Here is a 12,228-nt window from a genome sequence, read left to right as displayed (position 1 = left end):
TCCTCGAAGAAAACGGCGCGTTTGTGGACTGACAACGAGTGGAGCGACATCATGCATTGCTACCTGTAGAGTGCAAAGGAGGGTCTGGAGTATTCCAAGAACAGGCCGCAGTTTCTTGCAAAGATTAATGATTCATTGGCCCACAAGGCAAGTAACACCCAGCTGTATGAAAAGGTGAGGAGTATGAAAAGGAGGTACGAATCCATAAAGAACAAGATGGCTCAGGGGAATATCAAAGAAGATGCTTTTGTTTACAAGAGCTTGCACGAGAAGGAATTGTATAAGCTGTGGAAACAGGCATGGGGCCAGCAGCACGACGAAGATCAGATGGTTGTACATCACACCGAGGCAGTTGGGGATGCTATGCACTGGCCTTCTGCTGGAGAAGACTAGACCTCGCCTGGAGACCGTGAGGAGGAAGACGAGGAAGAGGAGGAAGAAGTCGAGAGCGATGGAGGCACTATCACTGATAAGGAACCGAAGGTCCCCAGTACCGAGAAGGCCCCGTTTTCGAATCGCATGCCTGTCAAACCCCCAGTTTCGTAGACGGCAATACCAAATAACAATTCGGAAGACAGGCTTGTCTACGAAATAATTATGAAGGAAACCAGGGATATGGTGGCTGAGGTCATCAGAGATGTGAAGAAAATGGTTGAAACGTCTGAGGCAGAAATGAAGGCATTGTCGCTCCGTCACTTGGGTTTGGCAAACGGCAATTCCAGATCCTAGTATTCACAAATGCTGGAGGCAAAATGGCGAGAGGTTGAAATTCCGAGATGCAGTCTGGTTTGAAGCAGGACACATTATCGCAGGAGAAATGCATCGCACATCTTGAATCGCTGAAGACATCAGGAAGCCATTCCAGATCCCAGATCCTAGTATTCACATCTTTGCCTCCTAAATTTTGGCGGTAACCGAATAATTATACACATGTTTACCTCTTAAATTTTGGCAGTAATAGAATAATTAGAATGGTGTATATCATATATTCTTTCGGTTTTACATATGAGAGCAGTAACAGAATAATTATAGCGATGTATAGCGTATAGTTATTTGGTTTTACATATGAGAGCACTAATATAATAGTTCTAATGATGTATAGCATATAATTTTTGGGTTTTACATATGAAAGCAGAAAGAGGTAATGCAAGATCCTTGTATTCACATCGGTTAATTTTTGGGGTAATGCAATATCTCTGCCAAATTCACATCGGTTACTTTTTAAATTTTGGTAGTGATGGTGACAATAATGATGTATAGCATATGGATTTTTGGCATTTCATTTTGAAAGCCTAATGAATAGGCTAGTATTCCTTCTGAACTAAATATTATAGCCTCTGGTTTGGCCCAGGCAACAAAAACTAAGTGTCGGATAAGTTCCAAATAGTGAGTGGTTTAAACCACAATAGAGCCGAGCATTGCAAGTATTGGCATCATTGGTTTTCATTGTCTTTTTCAAACTAGTTGATGGGTACCTTGTGACCAAGGTCATGTCTATGTCTACATAAAAATTCAAACTTAACTATGACACTTGGATAGGCAAGTCATTAGGTATACTCTTAGATGTTTCATTACAATAAGGAACAAATACAATATTTTCAATTTGAAAATGGACTATTTAGGATTGAGTTTTAAAAATAAAAGCAAATTGATATGATAAGTCCAAAAACAGATAATAGATGACTTGAGGTTTTAATGTAGGTCATTGAAGGCTCTACTCATGACCTTGCATATAGAATAATAGATAGTTTTCACTTTTTAAATAAAAATAGATTGAAATGCGCAATGGCCTCATGTATACCTGATAACTAACATGGCAAGAGTTTAAATTAGATTTATGCCTTTGACAATTTATAGTAGTTTAAAATAAATTTGCGAAACTAAAATACATTTCATTTCATAGTACAAACTTGTTTCTCACCATCAAACCATAAAGAGGTTGGACCACACTCGGGAAAGAGAGGACCTCATGATAGTTCCTCTAGTTTGTTCGTAGCATATTCCTTTGAAAGATAGAAAATTGGAGGAAAGGCAATGGTTGATGATGTTAATGGTTTCTTGATCCACAAGATAAAAAATAACGTTAAGAGCCTTAAGGACATAAAATTTGGTAAATAAAGATACCACATAAAAACTAACCATGAGGTCATATCATCAAGATGAAGAAGTATAGATTTTTAAATGAAATTAGTGGAATCCTTAATAAAGGAAGGGATACAACCAACAAAGGGATGGAGTTTGTCAGCAAGGAACTTTGAAAGAATGTGGGTGGGGGCTCCAATAGTACTAACTATGGGCTAAAGAGGGATATTCTTATTTTGTATTTAAGGCTACCCATATATTATGGGTGTTTAGGGATTGTGGGGGACAAGGCGATTTTGGAATGAATGGCTAATGGAGTGGATTTAATGGTTTTAGTAACCATGGAGGTGATAAAGGTAATGGGGTTTTGGAGAGGGTTTTATAAGAGGATGGTGAAAGGAGGCTAACAAGTTTAGATTCATAGGTTGTCATGTCTATGACAATGGAGGCATCGTCTCTATTCGATTTTAGAACAACAATTTTGGGGAGACGCAAGGGGGTGTGTTTCCCCAGTGTGGGAATCTAGACTCCCCAAAAAGGGTGTGTTTGGGCGTCCCCCTTCAGTGTGGGAGTCTAGACTCCCCAAAAAGGGTGTGTCTAGGCGCCCCCTTCAAAAAGGGTGCTTCTGGGCGTCCCCCTTTAAATTTGTCTAATAAGACCCAAATTAAAATAAAAAATCAAAACAATTAAAAAGAAATTAAATTAAAACTAAATAGAACAGAAAAATATTAAATAATTAAAACCTACGTTAAATAAAATGAAAGTTAAAGCTTAAATGGAACACTCATGAGTCATTTTCATTTCAACGGAATGCTGAATATGCTGAGCTGAGCTGCCGCCTAGCCATCCTCTTGCTGCCACCGAGACCGGTCTGTCGAGACTCTAGAGTGGATGCCATTTGCTCTAGAGTCACCCTGCACGAGCAGTTGCTCCAGAGCGCAACCTGCACGCTACTCCTTTGCCCACGAATATGAACCTGAATTATATATATATATATATATATATATATATATACCTCAACGTCTCCCCGCACTGGAGTCTTGGTGGAACATTGAAATATACTAGATAAATTTGGGATTAGAGGGAGAGATAAATGGTAACAGATTTGTATTATTTAACCATAAATTTAATATGATCATTGGAATTTGATGGTCACTTATTATTATTATTATTATTCAAAGGTGTTAGATTATTATCAATATTGGTAAGGTTATGATTCAAAGGGGTAGAGTTGATATTAATGATAGAGTCGATATGGCAAGGAATAAATAATTTAGTAGGGTAGGGGAGCAGTCGATTAACATCAAGATTGATAATTCACTGAGAGGTAAAAGGAAAAACATTATAAAAGGATTTGAGATAATCTTGACAAGTTTAATGGGAAGGATATCAGATATCAAAAGGAAGAGGGAAACATGGGGATTGAATGGATTGCAAAGTTTGCATGAAAGGATTGGGAAGGGGTTAATGGAAACCTTGGACTAAAGAGAGAAATTTAAAAACAAAGAGAGAGAAGGGTGGCAAGATGTACAAAGGAAGGGGGAAGTAAAAAGATTTTAATTTATTCATCGCCCCCATCACATTCGCATTGAAGAAATTTTGTGTATGTAATATATCAACATGATGATGTGGGGTTGTGGGTATTAAACCATAAGCAAATAAATTGAAACTGGGGAGGGATACAGAAAAACTTAAATTTTTTACATGGTATCAAAGTAGCAAGTTAAACCTTTAGATGATGATCAATGAACCTACAAAAAGCATAACACTTTCCTATATACCAAAGATATGTGGTTGAAAGGGAGGAGCTTGACAATCTTCAGTGATTGAGAAATTGTGTTGGTTGTGGAGGTCAATTGGATATTGGTTTGAGGGTGGAGAATATGTCGAGTGGGGCTGTAAAGTTTGGTCCATGGACGGAGAGAATGATGTTTCTACTTGAGGAGGTTGAGGTGTGGGATATTGTAGAGAGTAGAGTACAACCTCCCACTAATCTAGTTCAGTTGATAGACTTCAACAAGCAGAATGTGAAGGCAAGGAGAATCATTCTCGGTGCTATTAAAGGCCACTTATTCCCTCATGTGATAGGGGAGAATTTTTTCCATGAGATGTGGGATTCCCTAGTAAAACTTCATTAAAGAATCAATCCGAATATGAAGATGGTGTTGCATTAGAAGTTAAGAAGCACCAAGATGACCAAGACTAACATGGTGACCTTATACCTCACCAAGATCACACAAGTGAGAGATGAGTTAGATGTAGATGGAGAGATTATCACGAGGACCAATAGGTTAGGACAATATTAGATGGTTTTCCCAATAAATGGGATGGATTCATAGATGGCAATGTTGCTAGAGAGAATTTTCTTAATTAGAGGAGGATGTGGGATGATTTCGTCTAGGAGGATACTAGGAGTGCCAAGAGTGGTAGCCAACGTGGTGGGGTATATGAGGAGGAGAATGCCACCCTTGTAACTAAGGGTAAGAAGAAGGACAAGAAGGGGTCTTTTAGTGGGGTCAAGTAGTAGAATGGGAAGAAGAAGGAAAAAGATGATGACATGAGCAAAGTGAGATGCTTTGCTTGTAATAATATGGGTCACTATGTCTTTCAGTGTCCCAACAAGAAAGGGAAGATGAAGCGCGTTGCAACATTGGCAGAGGTGGATGAGTTTTCCACCAAGTTTGACATTACGTTTGCTTTAGTGGTGAGTCTTGCCACTACTGTCACATCTTCTAGTGTTTGGTTTGTAGACAATGGAGCTTCCTACCATATGATTGGATTGAAGGAGCACTTTACAAGTCTTACTAAGGATGATGTAGGCTTGGAGGTGGTGCTTGGAGATAACTCCAAGGTCAGAGAACCAAGAGTGGGAACAATATCCTTTCACATTGAATCATGGAATCATTACCTCCTTTGAAAGTGACAAACGTCCTATATGTTCCAGGGCTGAGGAAGAACTCGATTCCAGTCTCCAATATTGAGGACATGGGATATGTAGTGGTGTTCCAAGGTTGAAATGTGCTTATATATCTTAGGGGATTTAGCATAGCGTTTATTAGAGTGATTGGAGTCCACAATGTGAGACTCTACAAGTTTATTTTTTAGCTTACCAAAGCTTTAAACAATGTAGACTTTGAAACGAGAACTCTAGCAAAAAAAGCCCAAAAAAACATTAAAAAAACAACCTAAAAACAAAAAATGTTAATGCTGGAATATTGATATGCTAAAAAACCATGAAATTTTGACAATTTTTCAACCATGACATTATGAAAAAAAATTATGACTAAAAAAAAACTTAAAAAGGAACACTAGAATGAAAGAGTCATTTTACCAAGAGTATTTTTTTTTCTAAATGCTAAAAATACGACAACTTTAAAATCTTAGTCTTAGACAACTTGGCACATCGCAAAAAAAAAATTAAAAGTCAACCATCAAATTGACACAAGTGTAGGCAAACTCGACCCACTGTAATGAAAACTTAAATATCAACCATGAAATTGAAGCATTGTGAGGACAGACTCGATCTTTTATAACAAAAACTTTAAAATCAACAATCAAATTGACATGTAATAAGATCGGGTTGCTAGTCGTGTATCAACACAGACCCTGTAGGAAAAGTAAAATAAAACAAAATAATAAATAAATAAAAATGAAAAATACAAAAGAAAACAAAAACTAAAACATTGAAAAAAAAGCACAAAAAATTAATAATAAGTAAATAAAAATATATATTAAAACATTAAAAAATAAATAAATAAATGACAAAAAATAAAACAATAAGAAAAATAAAAATAATAACGTTAAAGATTTTAAAAAATAATTGCACGTAAATAATAATATATATTGGAACAAAAAAATTAAAAAACATGGCCAAAAAAACAAAAATATAAAAACATATATAAAAAAGATAAAAAATAAATCAAATATAAAAAATGTACCCAAAAAAACAAAATTAACATAATAAAATAAAACAACAACAAAAATTTAAAAAAACTATAAAAAAAAATAAAATAAATAAAATAAAAACAAACTTAATTTAAAAAATAATAATTAGAAAATTAACGAAAAAAATAAAATAAAAAAGTAAAAACAATTTTGAAAATTTAATATAATCGTTACTTAATAATATTTGTTTTTAATATATGAATAAATTAATATCATAATTTAAATATTATTGTTGAAATATAGTCGTTACTTGAAATTATGGTCTCTACATTGCTCTCTATTTAAGCCCTTGTCATGGTTTGCCTCTTCATCTGATCCTGATAAACCACACTCGTTGGTTCGAAACATTTCGGCCAACAAAATTCTCTTATGTCATTTCTACTGAAAGACTTTTCTTAAAAAAAATAACACTAAAATTGAATTTTAAAAAAACACAAATATTGTAATCAAACCAAAAAACACAAAAGACAAAATAATTAAAAAAACATAATAAAAAAAAAAACGTTAAAAAAACATAATTAACAAAAAATAAAACTTTTAAAAAAATAAAAAATGAAAAATTTGGAGATCTGCCTACCCAAAGCTTGGCAAGGCTGATTCTTGAAATCGTCGTGCCAAGCTCAATGATCGAGTGGCCCTGGGCCTACCTGGCTCATTCTCAAAATCGGCCAAGCAGGCCTAATGTCACACCCCTATCTTGGCACTAGTCTTTCAACTGCTCGTAGGCAAGTGTGGCATGACCACCCGATTTCCTTTCAACAATACTTTCAAGTGTGGACTACGCATAGCATTCCATACTTAATTTATTTTTCACTTTCTAAGCATTTAACATTCATAACATGGCGGAAACATTCATTTAAACTTATTTCATCATCATTATCATTTATAACATATGCACAACGGATACAATCTTTAATGGGAGGGGAAACTCCCTAACAAAAGTCTGCCCAACAATGATAATAATAATCTTTTATAAACAAACCTACATTTACAACCTTTGTGAAGGAACCCCAAACTTCGTTTCAACAATTCTGTCAAACTTCACAATTTGGCCTGCATCGTTCAACAGTGCCCGAACTGTCGCCCTCCCTGGGCCGCCCTCCACACTATTCATCGCACAAACTGGTTACCTGCAATTCCACTCGCTCAACTCTTCGTTTGGCTTCTGATTTCAGCGTGTCACCCTTTTGGCCCCTATCCGTAGCTTAACCCAACTCCTCGTCACTTCACCCGCACCTCTGAACAGCCTACCTGTAGCCCAACTGCAGCAACTATCATAACTCGTTGTTTCAGGTAGACGTGCCCCTGTCGTGTAGCGACGCCCTCCATGGGTTGCCCGCCGAGCAGACGTGCCCACCTCATGCAAAGATGCCCTACTCGGTTCACACATCGGGCAAACGTGCCCCACCCTACAGCCTGCAAACCCGAAACTCATCGTTCTGTCTTCCTCGGCTCAGTGCTTCAGTTTAGAGCCGCCTGCACTTTGCCTTTACTCTGTACGTCCACCCTTTGGCTCATCCACCTCTTCCTTGAACTCGCACTTAGATGTTGTGAACTTGAATTGATGCCTTCTCCTCTTCAACGCATCCTCTACTTATACGCCCTTCCAAGGATATAACGTGGGTTGGCTTGCCCAGGCCGACCTCTCAATTCAGCCATCCATGCCCCCACTTCACGTCGGCTCGCCCATGTCATCACCCCGTCGGGTCCACTTGCCCAACTTTGCATCGTATAAGCTTACCATCACAAAATCTCCATACTTAGCCAAATTTTGTCTTCTTTGGTTTTTCGACTCTTCGTTGGCTTGTCGCAACTCGTGTCCTGGGTGCCTTTAACCGACCGCCCAACTCGTCACACACCAACTTGTCCCATCGTCGCAACCAACTCACCCGCTCACCAACTTGCCCACCCACCGACTCATCACATTTAATCGAGGGCGTGTCACCCCACTCTATCGCACATCAACCACTGACTCGTGGGCTTGACATACTCCCCCACTCTAAATGGTTGTCATCCTCGACAACTCTCTCCACCAACCATCATCGCAAAGTGCTACTAGCTCCAACACCCAAAGATGCTCATGCTACCTACCTCCGCTCCAATGTCACATAAACCATCAGTCTATGCCCTCATAAATAGGAAGTCTCCTTAATCCATGACTTCGGTCAATCCATATATTGCAAACATCCCTACAACATATATATCACAACTGTCTCCATCATGTATCGTTCATGATTGGAATCTCTGCTTAATACTCCATCCAACATCTCGGTCGAAACCAAGACATCTATTTGACACAAACTCGGTGCACTGCATGCCCCCATGTCATCGAACTAGTTGGGTAGCTAATCCAACCATAGTGCTCAACCCATGAGAATGTACCTTCCCCATGCCACCATTGGTTGTTTCTAAACATCATGTCACAATCTCAACTCGATCAAGAATCCATCCAAAATAAGCCATGCTCAGGTCCATGGTATGCCCATATCATCTGCAACATGCTGCCCATGATGCTAATGCCAATGTGCTTCTATGCAGTTGCATACATCCAAGCATCATCAACCTGTCAAATAAAGAAGCCTTATCCCCAAGGCCCCTTGTAAAGGTGGTGCAGCCCTTCTAAATGTCAAGGCCACTACACCAACCCATCTCCAAGGTTGTTTATCGAGAAAGGAGGGCCAGGAAGTTCCCTCCCTGACTCTCATCCACCCATGTATCTAATTGATGTTGCGTCCTCAAGTACTTGTGCACAACCTCAACCTCCTCATGTGTACAACCAAGCTTATCAAGCTTGTCTTTCATCAACTGAAAGTCATATATGCCCATGGCATACCTGCAAAACTCCACTATGCCAGCCGGATCTCTACCTGTGTAATATTCCCCAACCACTGCCATCGAAGAAGTATTCGAACTTCCTTCATCTGCAACTCCATGGTGAAGATCCTCCGTAGAAGATGCTCCTGTCAAGTGTCTCAAGATGTGTGAAATTGATTTTCTACCTCCATATTTTCTTCTAGCTCTTGCAACGAAGTCAACTAACTTCCCTTCCTTCATTGTTTGAGTCATACATCCAAGTCCTCTTTGCTCCACATGTTCATGCTTCACATTCAGATCTTTTGGATACAAAGTCATAGAAGCCATTCTTGGTCTATATCCCAAGAAACTCCTCCTATTCATCGGAACCAACATGGTTCTTCCTTCAGCTGTAATCAAGAGAATGTCCCAGTCCACCATTGTTATGGCTTGTGAAACCTTCAAAAAGTCTTGCCCCAGCACCATAGTATGATCATCCAAGTCAACGATCCTCAAGTCCAACTTCCAAAACCAAGATCCCACTCTCACCTGAGTGTTCTCCAATACACTTGTCACAACTTTCATGGTAGAGTTCCCTACTTGAAAGCACTCCACTCTCTTCCCACATCAACTTTCTTCCCAAAAGACTTTGTTGCTTTCTTACTAAGGAAGCTATGAGTAGCCCTCATGTCCACCAAATATGCAAACCTTTTGCCATGTACGGTCACTTGCACAAAACTCAGCTTCAAGGCATCTCCATCCTCTCTCGACTTGATCTTGCATCTTACCTTAGCAACCTTGTTCAAAAATCTGACCTCAGAAGGGTCTACTGACCTATGCTTCGACTTGACTTCCTTCTTAAGGTACTTCAACTCCTTACTTGGCTCATCTAAGCAATTCGATCCTGGTTCAGCTTGAGTTCCTTCAAGCTTGTCCTCCATTGCATCCTGCTTAAGTGTACCAATCAAGCACACATTGACTCCTTCCATTCGAAGTGAACCAATCTTTCGAACATCTAGAAAGTGAGTAAGTATTCTACGATTTTGGGCACTTCACTAAAAAAAGAGAATAAACTGACGTAGATGCCATAGCTACATGTTTTGGTGATAGTCCCCAAGTCTGCCAATGTAATCGAGCTCATCTTGCTCTATCACAACGACTTTCTAGCAAGAAAGTCCTTCTTAATATCATCCTCAATTTCCTTGACTTTAGCCTGCGCCATGGTGCTCTTCTCCCTTAGTCGAACTCGTTCATCCATGAGTTCTTGGAGTCTATGATCACCCTGTCATATCTCCTCATCAAGTTCCTTGAGTTCATCAGTCTTCCCATGAAGATTATTCAAGTCCTCTCGCATGTCTGCTATCCTGCTTCCCATATGTAGCAAGAGTTCCCACTCTTGTACAAGAGCTTCATAGCGTCTCTACGTTTCGTCTTTCCAATAATCAGTCATGTCTTCAAGTTTTTGAAGTACTCTTTCAACCATCTTCATCCGTTCAGCAAGTCTTCAACACCTGCTTTACCTTCAATGGTCATCAACCTTCAAAACCAAAACTTCAACTGAATCACCAAAGCCCCGCGGAAAAATCAAGACCTCTGATACCAACTATCACGAAGTGATAGTGGGATCAACTTTTTTTCAAATATCCAGCAAAGCCCTATGGAAGATCAAGGTTCTGATACCAACTGTCATGCCCCTATCTTGGCGCTAGTCTTTAAACCGCTCATAGGCAGGTGCGGCACGACCACCCGATTTCTTTTCAACAATACTTTCAAGTGTGGACTACGCATAGCATTCCATAGTTTATTTTTCACTTTCTAAGCATTTAACATTCATAACACAATGGAAAATTCATTTAAACTTCTTTCATCATCATTATCATTTATAACATATGCCCAGCGGATACAATCTTTAATGGGAGGGGAAACTCCTTGATAAGAGTCTGCCAAACAATGATAATAATAATATTTTATAAATAAACATACATTTACAGCCTTTGTGAAGGAACCCCAAACTTCCTTTCAACAATTTTGTCAAACTTCACAATTCGGCCTGCACCGTTCAGCAGTGCCCAAACCATCGTTCAGGAGCACCCACCCCTATCGGGTCAGGTTGCCCAACTCATCGGGTAGAGGCGCCCACCCCGGGCCACGTTGCGCACTGTTCGTTGCACAAACTAGTTACCTGAAATTCCACTCGTTCGACTCTTTGTTCAGCTTCTACTTTTGGCATGTCGCCCTTCTGGCGCCTATCCACAGCTCAACCCAACTCCTCGGCACTTCACCCGCACCTCCAAATGGCCTACTCGCAACCCAACCACAGCAACTGTTGTAACTCATCATTTCAGGCAGACGTGCCCCTATCATGCAGCGATGCCCTCCACGGGTCTCCCGTCGAGCAGACGTGCCCCTATCGTGCAGCGATGCCCTCCGCGGGTCTTCCGTCGGGCAGACGTGCCCACCTTATGCAACGACGCCCTACCTGGTTTTCCCATTGGGTAGATGTGCACCGTCCTGCGTCCTGTGAACCCGAAACTCTGTGTTTTGTCTTCCTCGGCTTGGTGCTTCGGTCTAGAGTCACCTACACCTTTCCTTTACTCTGTCCGTCCACCCTTTGGCTCGTCCACCTCTTCCTTGAACTCGCACTTAGATGTTGTCAACTTGAATTGATGCCTTCTCCTCTTTAATGCATCCTCTACTTATACGTCATTCCAAGGATATAACGTGCGTTGGCCTGCCCAGGCCGACCTCTAAATTCAGCCAACCATGCCCCCACTTCACGTCGGCTTGCCCATGTCGTCACCCCGCCGGGTCCACTTGCCCAACTTCACACCATATAAGCTTACCAGCGCAAAGTCTTCATACTTAAACAAATTTTGTCTTCTTCATTTTTCCGACTCTTCGTTGGCTCATCGCAACTCGTGTCCTAGGCACCTTTAACCGACCACCCAACTTGTCGCAACTAACATCGCAATCGACTCGTCGCACCGGCTCACCACCCACTGACTCGTCGCACGCCAGCTCGTCGCAATTAACCGAGGGTGTGTCGCCCCACTCCGTCACACATCAACCTCTGACTCATGGGCTTGACACCTAAGGTTGCGCGACCGCTAGGCCAGCCAGCTTTGGAGGCTTCACGAGCACCATGATCGATCAGCCCATCGGTCAGGAGACCTTGGGCCTTGTTTGGCTGATTCTCGAAATCGGCCAGGTAAGGTCCAAGGTCGCCCGATCACTGGGTTGGCTCGTCATGGAGGCTACGCACAGCTCCATGGCCAGCCAACCTAGTAGTCGGGGGCCTTGCGCAACTCCACGATTGACCAACCCAGTAGTCGAGAGCCTTTGGCCCCTCGCAGCTCCACGGTCGACTAGCCCAATGGCTCGACGGCCCTAGGCCTCCATATTTTTTCC

General features: G+C 40.7%; 1 pseudogene; it reads right to left on the bottom strand.

Moving 5' to 3' along the window:
* Positions 1 to 9,809, bottom strand: part of LOC149241974 (alanine--glyoxylate aminotransferase 2 homolog 1, mitochondrial-like) — a 38,376-nt pseudogene extending 28,567 nt beyond the window's left edge.
* Positions 9,810 to 12,228: the final 2,419 nt, after the last annotated feature.

Source organism: Pinus tabuliformis, chromosome 8 (genome assembly GCF_031772625.1).
Source record: "Pinus tabuliformis cultivar Carrire ecotype Pingquan chromosome 8, CPIR1, whole genome shotgun sequence".
NCBI classification, from domain to species: Eukaryota; Viridiplantae; Streptophyta; class Pinopsida; order Pinales; family Pinaceae; genus Pinus; species Pinus tabuliformis.
Note: the sequence above shows the minus strand (reverse complement) of the source record. Positions and strands in the feature narration are given on the sequence as shown.